We start from the raw sequence: 13660 nt of genomic DNA on the forward strand, positions 1-13660 counted from the left end.
CAGGGCAGCTGAGGGGCTGGAGGAAGCACCCATCATGGAAGACAGTCTATTGTGGCAGCAGAACTACAATCTCACCATTTCTCACCCACCACCCCCCCCCCTCCCATCTTGGATAGGTGGCCCCGTAGCTTACCTGGATATAAGTTTACAATTGGTCTCTTTGCTTCCTCCCACCCCCACTCCTTGCTCAGAATCAGGGTCAGATTACCCACTACCTAAGGTAAACTAGGAGCACTGATGGTGTAGTGGTTAGGCATTGGGCTGTGATCTACATGGTGGGCAGTTCGAAACCACCAGCAGTTCTCGGGAGAAAGACTGAGCTTTCTACTCCTGTGAACAGTTAATCTCGGAAACCCACAAGAGGTAGCCATGAGTCACCAGTGACTCAATGGCAGTGAGAAGGTGAATGTGGGTTTACTCATCTGTAGTGCACAGGGTCACATGGGTTTCACCACCTCTGATGAGTAAGTAAGCAGAAGCCAGCCTGTGCTTACTTTGCACAGGGACACTCCGTTCCGGCCAGGGACTGCACATTTGAAAAGAGGCTTTGTTACTGTAGGAAGGTGAGTTGGGAGAGAGACAGATACCAGCAGAATCTTTGATATAGTGAAACAATGTTCACTGCAGATTAACAAGTAAGCACCAGTAAGCCAATGCTTACCTTGCTTATCAGGTAATCCAACAATGCCGGTAATGCAATCCAAAGTACCATGAAATCTCACTTTAACACGAGCCAGAGAAACCCCATTGGAGACTGGGGGCCGTGGCCTGCCCAGCCTCTTTGGACGGTTCATTAAGTCTCAATAATACAATCTAGTTTTTTACACAACTGAATCTCTTAGATCCCATTTACGGCTCGATGGAAGGGTTCTCTTACAGTCCTTCGCCACTGCTGGAAAGGGGCCCTACTGGCACAGTAGTTAAAGCGCTCAGCTGCCGAGCAAAAGGTCAGTGGTTAGAACCTACCAGGCTCTCCTTGGGAGAAAGATGTGGCTGCCTGCTTCCGTAAACAACAGTGGCTTTGGAAACCCACAGGGGCAGTTCTAGCCTGTCCTACAGGGTGGCTGTGAGTTGGAATCTATTCCACAGCCGAGGGCTTATTGGCCCACCCTTCTCTCCCTGGCCCTTATTCTCTTCCTCTGTGGGTGTTCCAGCCACACCAGCCCCTTGCTTTTCCTGTAGCACACCAAGCCCGCTCCGACCACAGGTCCTTGGCCTTTCCTCTCCTCTCTGCCAGGAGATCTTCCAGACAGATAGGCTTGCTTGCCCTTCCTTTAGATCTCTGCCCAGATACCGGTTTATCAGTGAAGTCTCTCTGGACCATCCTAGTTACACCCACCCTCACCCAGACCTCCCCAGGCCCTAACCATGCTCCCCATCCCCTCTTTAGGTTCCACCCCAGCACTTCACAGTAGCTGACAAAATCGCGTGCGTTTATAGACTTTGTATTGGGCCTGCCTTGAATTAACTGTGGAATCCATTGTTTCTAGTTCAATCAAACCCCAAACCCATCGCCATCGAGCCTATTCCAACTCATAGCGACTTAGATAGGATGCCTGAGGCTGTAGCTCTTTAAGCAGTGGTTCTCAACCTTCCTAATGCTTCCAGGGGTTCTCAAACACATGCAGCCTGCCGAGGACATTTATCTGGCCCTCTGGGTGTTTTTGCCCCGTTTTGTGTTTTACTTCAAAATAAGATATGTGCAGTGTGCATAGGAATTTGTTCATAGTTTATTTTTAAACTGTAGTCTGGCCCTCCAACGGGTCTGAGGGACAGTGAACTGGCCCCCTGTTTAAAAAGTTTGAGGACCCCTGGCCCTAGACCCTTTCATATAGTTCCTCATGTTGTGGTGACCCCCAACCATAAAATTATTTTCGTTGCTACTTCATAACTGTAATTTTGCTACTGTTATGCATCGGGCGACCCCTGTGAAAGGGTCATTCGACCCCCAAAGGGGCCACGACCCCAGTTTGAGAACTGCTGCTTTATGGGAAGAGACAGCCTCATCTTTCTCCTTGGAGCCACTGGCTGGTACTCCAATGCTTACCTGCCCTTTTGAGACTAGCCCAAACATTCAATAAATCCTCATTCGGTGAGCATCAAATGATAGGTAAAGTTGTTTGACTGCTTCCTTAGCTAAGCATTGCATCACTGATATTCTTTCACACCCTAAATAACATCCTATGGCAAAGACAGTGTCTTCAGCTCAGAGAGGGGAAGGGCTTATCCACAGTCATACAGCTGCAACGAGGATTCACACCACCTGGGAGCAGACCTTGCTCTAAGCCGGCCTCCTAACCAAAGGTTTGGCCGTGGGCTTATTTAGAGAAGGGCTGATCATGGCCTGGCCCGGGACGTCCTGGGGAAAGGAGTTTTTGATCTGACAAATGCAAACAGCAAAGTCTGGATGTAGATTTCTCTTGCTGCAAAATAACTTAGGTGATTAAAGAGGAAACTAAATATCAAAAGCAAATTCCACCTAAAATGAAATCGTGAATGCTCACTGAGAACTGCCGGGCGCCAGGCACCAGAGCTAAGCGCTTCACAACCATGACCCCATTTAATCTCTCCAGTAAGCTGGAAAAGCATATCCAGTTGTTATTACCAGTTTACCACTGAGAACAGCATGGCTCAGCAAAGTGAACTTATCTCAGGTTACTAACTCGCTGTTTTGGTTAGCTCCCATCAAGTCAATTCGAACCCATAGCTGCCCTGCATACAACAGAACAGAACACTGTCTGGTCCTGTGCCATGCGCACCATTGTCGTGCTTGAATTCATGGTCGTAGCCCCCATGTCGATCTGTTCCTTTGAGGATCTTTCTCTTTGGCTCGAACCCTCTACTTTACCCATCATCCTTGGACGATGACCTTTTCCAGGACTGGTCCTTCTTGGTAACCTGTCCGAGGTGTGTAAGATGAAGTCCCACTAGCTCCATGGCTAAGGAGCTTCCGGCTGAACTGTTTCAAGACGGTCTTGTTTGTTCTTCTAACAGTGCACAGCACTTTCAGTACTCTTTGCTAGCACCATCATTCAAAGGCATCGATTCTTCTTGGCCCATTAAGGTAGTTAGTTTATTGTGCCAACCTGACCGATAAACACATGTGGGGTTAATTGAAGGACAGAGAGCTAAATGGCTTGGTGAGCCTCGCCTTTCTAGTTCTCGGATCTCTTGCTTTGTGATGGGCAGACCAGGGTGCAGCTGCCTTAGCAGTTCCCTGCTTTAGGTAGCAAGGCTCACTTCCTGCAAGACATCCCTGAGGAGAAGCCACATGGACCTACTCTGATGCATCCCTGGGTGCTGGAGCAGCTGTGTGGAGAACCCTGCCAGCGCTGAGATGCTTACACATTCACTGACTCAGCTTTCCTCCTGCAGTCGACATCGTAGTGTGTGTTTTGTGAGATGGAGGAGGACTTTGTGGATTGGTGTTGGACATATGGGTTAATGGGTTAATGTTGGACTTGTGGCTTTGGCAGCACTGGGTTGGGATGTTTTCCTGGTGCACACTTAACCTTTATATAAAGCTCTCTCTTATACATGAGTTTCTGTGGATTTGTTTCTCTAAAGTACCCAGACTAACACACCCTTCCTTATTCATTGTCCAGCTCTCACATGCAGTTGAGGTGACTGAGAATACCACTACCACGGCGTGGGGCAAGCACACCTTAGTCCTCACGGTGACATACTTGCTTTCCAACACTTTAAAGAAATCTTGTGCAGCAGATTGACCCAATGCAATGTGTCATTTGACCTCTTGACTGGTGTTTCCAAGGACATTGAGTATGGACCAAAGCAAGACAAAACACTCGACAAATTCACTCGTTTCTCCATTTATTATGATGTTACCTATTGGGCCGGTTGTATGGATTTTTATTTTCTTTCCATTGAATTATAGTCCATACCGAAGGCTGCAGTCCTTGATCGTCATCAGCAAGTCCTGCACGTCCTCCTCACGTTCAGCAAGCAAGGTTGTGTCATCTACATACAGTTGGTTGTTGCTAAGCCTTCCTCCAATCCTGATGCTACATTCTTCTTCATATAATCCAGCTTCTCTGGTTATGTGCTCAGCATACAGATTTAATATGTATGGTGAGAGGATACAACCTTGATGCACACCTTTCCTGGTTTTAAACCATTATTTTAACCAAGTAATATTTTAAACTAAGTATTCTCTTGTTCTGTTTGTATGATTACCTCTTGATCCACATTTATGTGTTTCACATGAATACAATGAAGTGTTCCTGGAACTCCTATCCTTCTCAAAGATATCCAGAGTTTGTTCGGATCCACTCATTCAAATTTCTTTGCATAGTCAACAAAACACATCTTTCTATTATTCTTTACTTTCAGCCAAGATCCTTCTGACATCAGGATCATAATGATATCCCTAGTCAATGTATTGCTACACCTATTTTTGAATTGTCTTTGACAAAATTTTACTTGCATTTAATAGTAATGATATTGTTCAATGATTTCATATTCTGTGGGGTCACCTTTCTTTGGAATGGCTACAAATCTGGGTCTCTTCCAGTTGGTTGGCCAGGAAATTCTATATTCCTTATCCGAGATTAGTGTGTACCTCCTGTGCTGCGCTAGCTTGTGGAGACATTTCAACTGGTATTCCATCAGTTCCTGGAACCTGGCTAGTGCTTTCATTGCAGCTTGGACTTCCTACTTCAGTATCATTGGTTCTTAATCATATGCTACCTCTTGAAATGGCTGGATGTCAACCAATTTTTTTGGCACAGTGACTCGGTGTTTTTCTTCCTTTAATACTTCCTGAATTGTTCAACAGTTTACCTATAGAATCCTTTGATATTGAAACTCAAGGCTTGATTTTTTTTTCCCTTCATTTCTTTTAGGTTGAGATAAATTGTGTGTTAATCGTTTTTGACTTTCTAACTCTAGGTCTTTGCACACTTCATGGTAATACTTTGTCTCCTCAAGCTGCCCATTGAAATCCTCTGTTCCGCTCTCTTATTTCATAATTTCTGTCATTTGCTCCAGCTACTCTACATTTCTGGGAGCCCTGGTGGTGGAGTGGTTGTGAATTTTGCTGCTAGCTACAAGGTCAGCGGTTAGAAACCACCAACTCCTCAGAGGGAGAAAGAGAGGGCTTTCTATTCCTGCAGAGCAGTGGTTCTCAACTTGTGGGTAGAACAACCCTTTCACAGGGGCCGCCTGATTCATAACAGTAGCAAAATTTACAGTTATGAAGTAGCAATGAAAATAATTTCATGGTTGGGGGGGGGCGGTTCACCACAACATGAGAAACTGTATTAAAGGGTTACAGCATTAGGAAGGTTGAGAACCACTGCTGTAGAGAATTATAATCTCAGAAACACACAAGGGCAATTATACCCTATCCTATAGGGTCACTGAGTAGGAATCAACCAATGGCAGTGAGTTTGTTTCTTTGGTATTCTGCATTAAAGAGCAAGGTTCAAAGTCTCCTCTGACATTGACTTTGGCCTTTCTTTCTTTCCTGTCTTTTAATGACATTTTGCTTTATTTGTTTATAATGTTCTTGATGGCATTCTATTGCCTGTCAGGCCTTTTGTTATAAGTGTTCAGTGCATCAATCAGTTATAAATTCAGGTGAGATATGTCCACAAGAAAGAAGAATGTTGAAATAAAAAACATACAGAAACAATTCCAATAGACTAATGAATCATGCAAACATAAGACCCCACAACCCTGAGACCAGAAGAACTAGCTGGTGCCCAGCTACCACTGCCAACTGCTCTGAAGAGGATCACATTAGAAAGTCCTGGATACCGTGGGAGAAAAATATGGAACAAAACTCAAAATAATAAAAGAGACCAGGCTTACTGGTCAGAAAAGTTGAGTGGGACTTCTTAGACGATGGCTCTTAGTTACACTTCATGTCTGGCACTGAACCCATCTCTGTTGTGAAAAAAACAAGCAAAAAAAACCCACTCAACCACGCGAGCTCAAAGGGGTAGCATTTATCCAATGTCAAATTTCAGACACTTAGGGAAGAAGGAGCGACCAAAATGGGCAACACAGAGAGAAAGCAGATGGGCGGTAGTACATTAAAGGGATTGAAATGGATGGGTTGAAACAACATGTGTAAACCTTCACTAATTCACAATAAAAGCTAAAAGGCAGACATGAAGTGGGTTAGACTCAAGGGCATAGTTTGGCTTTAGTGGCTGTGTTTTATTTTTCTTCAACTTCAGCCTGAACTTCCATGTGAGCAACGGCTGGTCCCTGACCTTGAATTGGCTGATGCTGAGCTTCTCCACTTTCTCTTCTTACCCTATCACAGACAGCACTGACCTTCAAGACAGGTCTTGAAATGTTCTTTTTAATGATGAATGAAGTGTAACACCATTCCTCTTGGACTTGCTATTCCCAGTAGAGTGAACCATATGATTGTCCAACTCTAAGTGGCCATTCGGAGCTCATGGTTGCCTAGGATGTTGACCTTTATATATTCTACTTAAATTGTATTCAGTTCCAATTTTCCTCGATTCATACTTCAGACGATTATTAGTGGAGGCTTGTAGCTGCTGCTTCTCAGTTTGAGTTGTGCCCCATCAGCAAATGAAGGTCCTGAAAGCTTTGCTCCATCCTAGTCATGACTGCTAACTCTCCTGTGAGAAGACAGCTCCATGTCAGTCCTCCTCTGAGTGCTTCCAACCTGATGGACTCATCTTCTGCCACTACATCTGACCACGTTCTACCGCTATTAATAAGGTTTCCGTGGCTAATCCTGTAGCAGTGGACAGCCGAGGCCTTCATAGTCTATTCTTAGTCTGGAATCTCCACTGAAACCTACCCACCATGAATGACCCTAACTGGTATCTGAAATACCGCTGGCAGAGCATCCAGCATTAGCGCAACACACAAGTCACAACAACATTTCGAACTGATAGAGGAGTGGTGGCGTCACTAACTTACTGAGTAGCACGTCTGTCTGATCCCCAAATCTAGGTCCTCTCATCTTTCACCCTTTCTTCAAATAACTGAGGGTGTCCTGGTGGAACATTGGATGAAAAATGGAGCATGGGGCGATGCTCTAGACACGGGTTCAACCTGAGGCTGCGTGGATTGGACAGACTGAGTAATAACAACCACAGACACAAAGGCCTCCCTGGGAGGTGCAAAGGGAGGGTCAGAACGCTCAGCTTCTTGCCCAAAGGTTAGGAGTTTAAGGCTACCGAGACACCCGTGGAAAAGAGGCCTGGAGGTCTACTTACTAAAAAGCAGCCGCCGAAAATCTTTTGGAGCATGGTTCTCATCTGACGCACAGAGGGGCACCATGAATTGCTCGACAGCAACTGTCTTTTGTTTTGTTTTAATTAGACATCAAGTTTTATTGTTGTTGTTGTTGTTGTTGTTAGGTGCCACTGAGTCAGTCCCAACTCATAGCGACCCGTGCACAACAGAACGAGACACTGCCTGGGCTTGAGCCATCCTTGCAATGACTCCTATGCCGGAGCCCAGTGTTGCAGCCACGGTGTCGATCCATCCCCCTGGGGCCTTCCTCTGTTTACTACCTCTCCACTTTACCAAGCATGATGTCTTTCCCCAGGGACTGGTCTCTCCTGACATATGTCCAAAGAATGTAAGATGAAGGCTTGCCATCCTTGCCCCTAAGGAGCATTCTGGCCGTAGGTCTTTCTAGACAGATCAGTTTGTCCTTGACAACAACTGTTCTGTTTTGTTTTAAGTAGACAACGTTCTAGGCTCCCACACTGTACTGCGCACTTGCAAGGGGTGGGGCAGTGCTGGCTTGTCTGTCTATTCTCAGCACCCCGCACAAGGCCTGGCACAGGTGGTGCCTGGTGAGGACTTGCTAGCTGGCTAGATGAATGAATGAATGGATGGATGGATGAATGAACGAATGGTTTGCATGAAGGGATCAGTGGTTTCCAGCTTAATCGCTTGATGTCAGCCAATACCAGTGTTTCTTGAGCACCAGAGCCACAGACTCAACCCACCACTTCATGAACTGGTTTGGGCCATCTTAAGTATTCAGAAGCCTATACGTCTTATCATCCCAGAATCAGAGGCCTTGCAGCCTAGAAAACTACACTTTTACCATATTTGCCAGAAATTCTGGTGCTCAGCAGTGTGTCTCCTGAAGCTCTAAGCTCCACTGAAAGATCCCAGCTGCTCAGGGCCCTTTGCACACGGAGCCCTGGATTCTCCCTCGGGCATCTGCCGGCTCCACAGCAGGCCAGCTGGTGGACATCCAGGGGCCAGAGAGAGAGATTACCCAGGGCGAGCAAGATGACTTATTAAGGAAGATGGAAGAAATGGGGGCGGGGGTGAGTGGTGGGAGACGTGTGGGAAGCAGGAGGGGGAGGGGGAATATAGAGCTAGTGTGAGAGAAAGCAGAGGCCTTCCATAAATCTTAGGGGGTGGCTGTCAGGGGTGAGAGGCTTGATATATCCTGGTGTGCAGGCATTACTGGGCCTGATGGAGGCCAGGGAGTCGATGTGAGGGACTGGAGAGAGGTGCCAGGGGACATTTATAATGGACAACATACACAGTGAGCGCATTATGACTGGGAGACAAGAGTGACCGACTCCGGGCCGCGAGGCCCTTAGAGGACATCGAATCCATTTGTACTTAAATGTCTCTTTAAAAGTTGTTTTTTGTTTTTAAGAAATGGATTCCATCCTGCAATGGAAATCTTACATATAACCCCAGAATATAAAACAAATGAAAATAAAACTGTTGGGTCCACCCCCTCCCTGCACCCAAAGTATCCACGGGGTCTCTCTACAACCCCGAGGGGCTCCATACGTCTGCAAACCTCATTTTTCAGGAGGGGGTGGTGGTGGACACCATCACAGACAAGGCCCCGGGGAAACGCCAGGGGAGGCAGCAATCCCATGAGCAACAGCTAGCACGCCGCACGCACACACACTCCGGCCCTTTCCACTCGTTTGCTTTGCGGGATCCCTCGTCCTCCGTCTTGGGCCAAAGGCAGGCTATTAGAGGCCCATTTCATGGGTGAGGGAATGAGACAAGGTGGCCAGGATCACTCAGCTGAGAAGAAGGGGAGGTGGAAGGTCAGACATTTTTGAATTCTGGAAGAGTTTGTGAGGAACTGGTGTAAAATTCCCTGGTGAAGCCATCTCTCCCTGGACTCTGTGTTGTTGCGGGAAGTTTTTTGATGACCTGCTCTATTTCTTCTTTTGTTGAGGGTTTGTTGAGGTTGTCTATGTCAGTCCGTGTTAATCTGGATGGGTCGTGCATTTCTAGAAATGTGTCCATTTCCTCTGGGCTTTCAGATGCGTTGGAGTGCTGTCTTTCACGGTCATGCGTCTTGGTGTTGTTTATAATATACACTGGTGCAGATAGGAACTGGAAACACAGGGAACCCAGGGCGAATGAGCCCTACAGGACCAGTGGTGTGAGTGGCGATGCTGGGAGGGTAGAGGGAGAGTGAGTAGGAAAGAGGGAACCGATTACAAGGAACTATATGTGACCTCCTCCAACCGAAAAGTGGGTGAAGGGAGACGTCAGACAGGGCAAGATATGACAAAATAATAATTTATAAATTATCAAGGGTTCATGAGGGAAGGGGAAGCGAGGAGGGAGGGGAAAAATGAGGACCTAATGTCGGGGGCTTAAGTGGAGAGGAAATGTTTTGAGAATGATGAGGGCAATGAATGTAAAAATGAGCTTCACACAATTGATGTATGTATGGATTGTGATCAGAGTTGTATGAGCCTCTAATAAAATGATTTTTTTAAAAAGATGTCAATCGGCTCGGCTGTGATGTCACCCTTTCATCTCTCCTTCTCGATGTTTGCATCAGCTCCTTCACTTCCTTTGTTAAGTTGGTCAACTTTGTTCCTTACTTTCAACAAGCCAATGTCTTGCCTTGTTGATGTTTTCCCTATTGTTTTATTGCTTTCCCATTCATTTATTTCTGCTTTAATCCTTATGGGTTTTTCCTCCAGGTGATTGGAAGGTTATTTGGCTGCCTTCGTTCTAGATGTTGAAGAAGTTGCATCCAGGTGTCGATTGGGGCTCTCTTCTTCTCTCACGTGTGCAGGTCCTGCTACACACTGCCCTCTGCGCACTGCTTCTGGTGTGTCCCACAGGCTTTGCTCTGTTGTGTTTTTGTTCTCACTTGTTTTGTCTCAAGGGCTTTGTTGAGTTCACGCTCCCATGGATGAGCGCGTAGGTTTTGTCCCTCTTTCTGCTGTTGTGAACAGTGGTGAGGTGAGCGTGGCTGTGAATGCGTCTCTGTGTCCCCGCCCTCGTGCTCTAGGATAAGGATAGGCAGAAAGACGGCTGGGTCGTACGGCACTCTATTCCCCACTTTGAAAGAAAGTACCTCTCCATTTTCCAATTGACTGCACCCTGTTACAGTCCTGTCAGCAATGTAGGAGGATCCCAGTCTCTCCACACCCACATCAGTATCTGTAGTGTCCCGTTATTTTCAACTTTGTTTTAGTGTTGGGTCAAGGTGCTATCTTGTTTTTGTGTTGTGTGGCCCTTGAATGCTAATTAGCATGAGCATTTCTTCATGTCCTGGTTGGCTGCCTGAATGTCTTCTTTGGTGTAGTGTCTGCTCACATCCTCTGCCTATTTTTAAGTTGCAGTGTGTGTCTTTTTCTTGTGGTGGTTTTACATTTTTCTATAAATTTTAGAGATCAGTGCCTTCTCTGATCTGTTATTGAAGAAAAACAATCCTAGTCTGTGGGTTCTATTTTTACTCTTTTGGTGAAATCATTTGATACATGCAGATGTCTAATTTGTGGGAGGTCTCAATCATCCACTGCTATATGTTTTCAATTAGGTTTGATCGTGCATTTATGCCATGTACTGGGGCCCCTGAGCTTGTCCCTAGTATTTCCATTTATGTCCTTTATAGTACTCAGTTTTACATGAGGTCTTTGACCCATCTTGAGTTCATTTTGATATATAATGTGACATATAGGTCCTATTTCATGCTTCTGTAAATGGATATCCAGTTTGCCAGCCCTGTTTGTTGAAGAGACAGCTTCTTCCCTGTGTAATGTGTTTTGAACCTTATCCACTATTAGCTGTTTACAGGTGGATAGATTTACTTTAGGGGTCTCAATTCTGTTCCATTGGTCGAGTATCTATGGTTGTACCAGTACCGGCCAACATAATAACTACAGAGCTGTGTAGTAAGTTTTCAGCTCCTGAGTGAAGTCTCCTCCCTTGTTTCCTTGTGTAGTAGTGCTTTGCTTATCTGCGGTCTCTTTCCTTTCCATATAAAGTTGGTGATTGTTTTTTTCCCATTTCTTTAAAGATTGATGTTGGAATCTATATTGGGCTTGCTTTATGTCTATAGATCGCTTTGAGTAGTATCAATATTTTCACAATATTGCATCTTGTGATCCATGGGCATGGTATATTCTTCCATTTAAATATGCCTCTTTTGATTCCATGTAGTAATGTTTTGTAGTTTCCTTTGTGTAGGTATTTTGTTTCTATGATTAGATTTATTACTAAGAATTACATCCTAAATATTTGCATTGGGAAAATCTGCTGCACACGATTTCCTTAAAATGTTAAGAGCAAAGATGTCACTCTGAGGATTAAGGTGCGCTTGATCCAAACCAGGTTATTTTCCACTGCCACGTCTGCCTATGAAAATGAGACGATGAATTAGAAGGACAGCGGATGAGTGGACGCCTTTGAGCTGTGGCATTGTTGAAGACTAGTGGACACAACGTGGACTTGCCAGGAGAACAGTCAAGTCTGTCTTGGGCAAAGCTTAACCAAAATGCTCATTAGAGGTGAGGATGGTGAGAGTCCATGTACTTTGAATATCTTATCAGAAGAACATCATACTTGATTAAGTAGAGAGTGAGGGAGAAAGAAGAAGACACTCAACAAGATGGGTTAAAACAGTGGCTAAACTAACGGGTTTACACGTAACAATTGTGAGTGGGTAGCACAGTACTAGACAGTGTTCTGTCCGTTGTGTACAAGGTTCCTGTGAGTGGGAGCTGATTTGACAGCACCTAACGACAACATTCAGAAAAGGATGTGGAACAAGGGATATCATCGCCGATGTCAGAGCTTGGCTGAAAAGAGAGGACACCAGAAAAATGCTATGTGTGTTCCATTGACTATGCAAAGGTTATGACTGTGTGGATCATAACAAACTATGGCTATAGCCTTGAGAAGAATGGGAATTGCAGAGCACTTCATTGTGATCATGTACAACTTTCATATAGATTAAGAGGCAGTTGTATAAACAGAACAAGGGAATAGTGCATGGGTTAAAATTAGGAAAGGTGTACAGTGAACCCTCGCCACTTCGTGCTTCGACTTCCGCGGCTTCACTCTATCGCGGTTTTTGCGTAACAGCGCATGCTCTGTCATTACTGCCACTGATTGGCTCATACTGTACACGCTTGATGCCATAAATAATATAATAAATAATAAATGATAATTGTAATGTCCAAAATGTTTTATTGTATTTTCCCTTTTTCGTTTAATAAATTGGGTAATACGAGTGTAATGGTGACTAAAGGGTGTTTTTTCATGTCCTCTATGCTCTAACTACGAAAATATTTGATTTACAAATAAGGAATCCTACTTCGCGGAATTTCATTTATCATGGTAGGGTCTAGAACCGATTAACCGCGATAAACGAGGGTTCACTGTACATCAGGGTTGTATCATCTCACCCTACTTATCAAATCTGTATGCTGAGCAAATAATCAGAGGAGCTGGATTCTATCAAGAAGCGTGTGGCATCAAGATGGGAGGAAAGCCTGTTAACAACCTGTGATATGCAGATGACACAACCTTGCTTGCTGAAAGGGAGGAGGACTTGAAGCACTTGCTAACAAAGCCCAAGGATTGTAGCCTGTGGTACATATTGTAACTCAATATAAAGAAAACAAAAACAAAAATCTCCACAACTGCACCAATAGGTAACATCACAATAAATGGAGAAAAAAATTGAAGTTGTCAAGGATTTCATCTTGCTTTGATCTACAACCAATACTCATAGAAGCAGCAATCGAGAGATCAAACAATGTTTTGCATTGGGTAAATCGGCACAAGACCTCTTTAGAGTGCTGAAAAGCAGGGAGGTTTCATTGAGGACTCAGGTGGGCCTGATCTAAGCCATGGCATTTTCAATCGCCTCATATGCATGTGAAAGTTGGACATTGAATAAGAAAGTGCAGAAGAAGTGATGCATTTGAATTATGGTGCTGGTGAAGAATATTAAAAGTACCAGGGACTGCCGAAAGGACAAACAGATTTGTCTTGGAAGATGGTTTGGCTAGAATGCTCCTTCGAGGCAAGAATGGTGAGATTTTGTTTCACGTACTTTGGACATGTCAGGAGAGATCAGCCCCTGGATACGGACTTCATGTTTGCTAAGGTAGAGGGGCAGCGAAAGGGGGAGAGCTCTCGACAAGATGAGTTGACACCTTGGCTGCAGCAACGGACTCAAACAGGAACCCTTGTGAGGATGGTGCAGTGCCAAGCAGTGTTCGTTGTGTTGTGCATAGGGTCACTATGAGTCAGGACTGATCCCATGGCACAAAACAACAACCACAACACAACACTCCATTTGGGGCGGGGGGTGGGGTGGGGGGTGGTGGTGCTGTTTGTGTCAGTGGTATTCCGTTCCTGATTTCCTTTTCAGACCTCTCGTTGTTAGGGTCATTTA

Source organism: Echinops telfairi, unplaced genomic scaffold (assembly GCF_000313985.2).
Source record: "Echinops telfairi isolate 266 unplaced genomic scaffold, ASM31398v2 ScPeMD7_7469;HRSCAF=8507_0, whole genome shotgun sequence".
NCBI classification, from domain to species: Eukaryota; Metazoa; Chordata; class Mammalia; order Afrosoricida; family Tenrecidae; genus Echinops; species Echinops telfairi.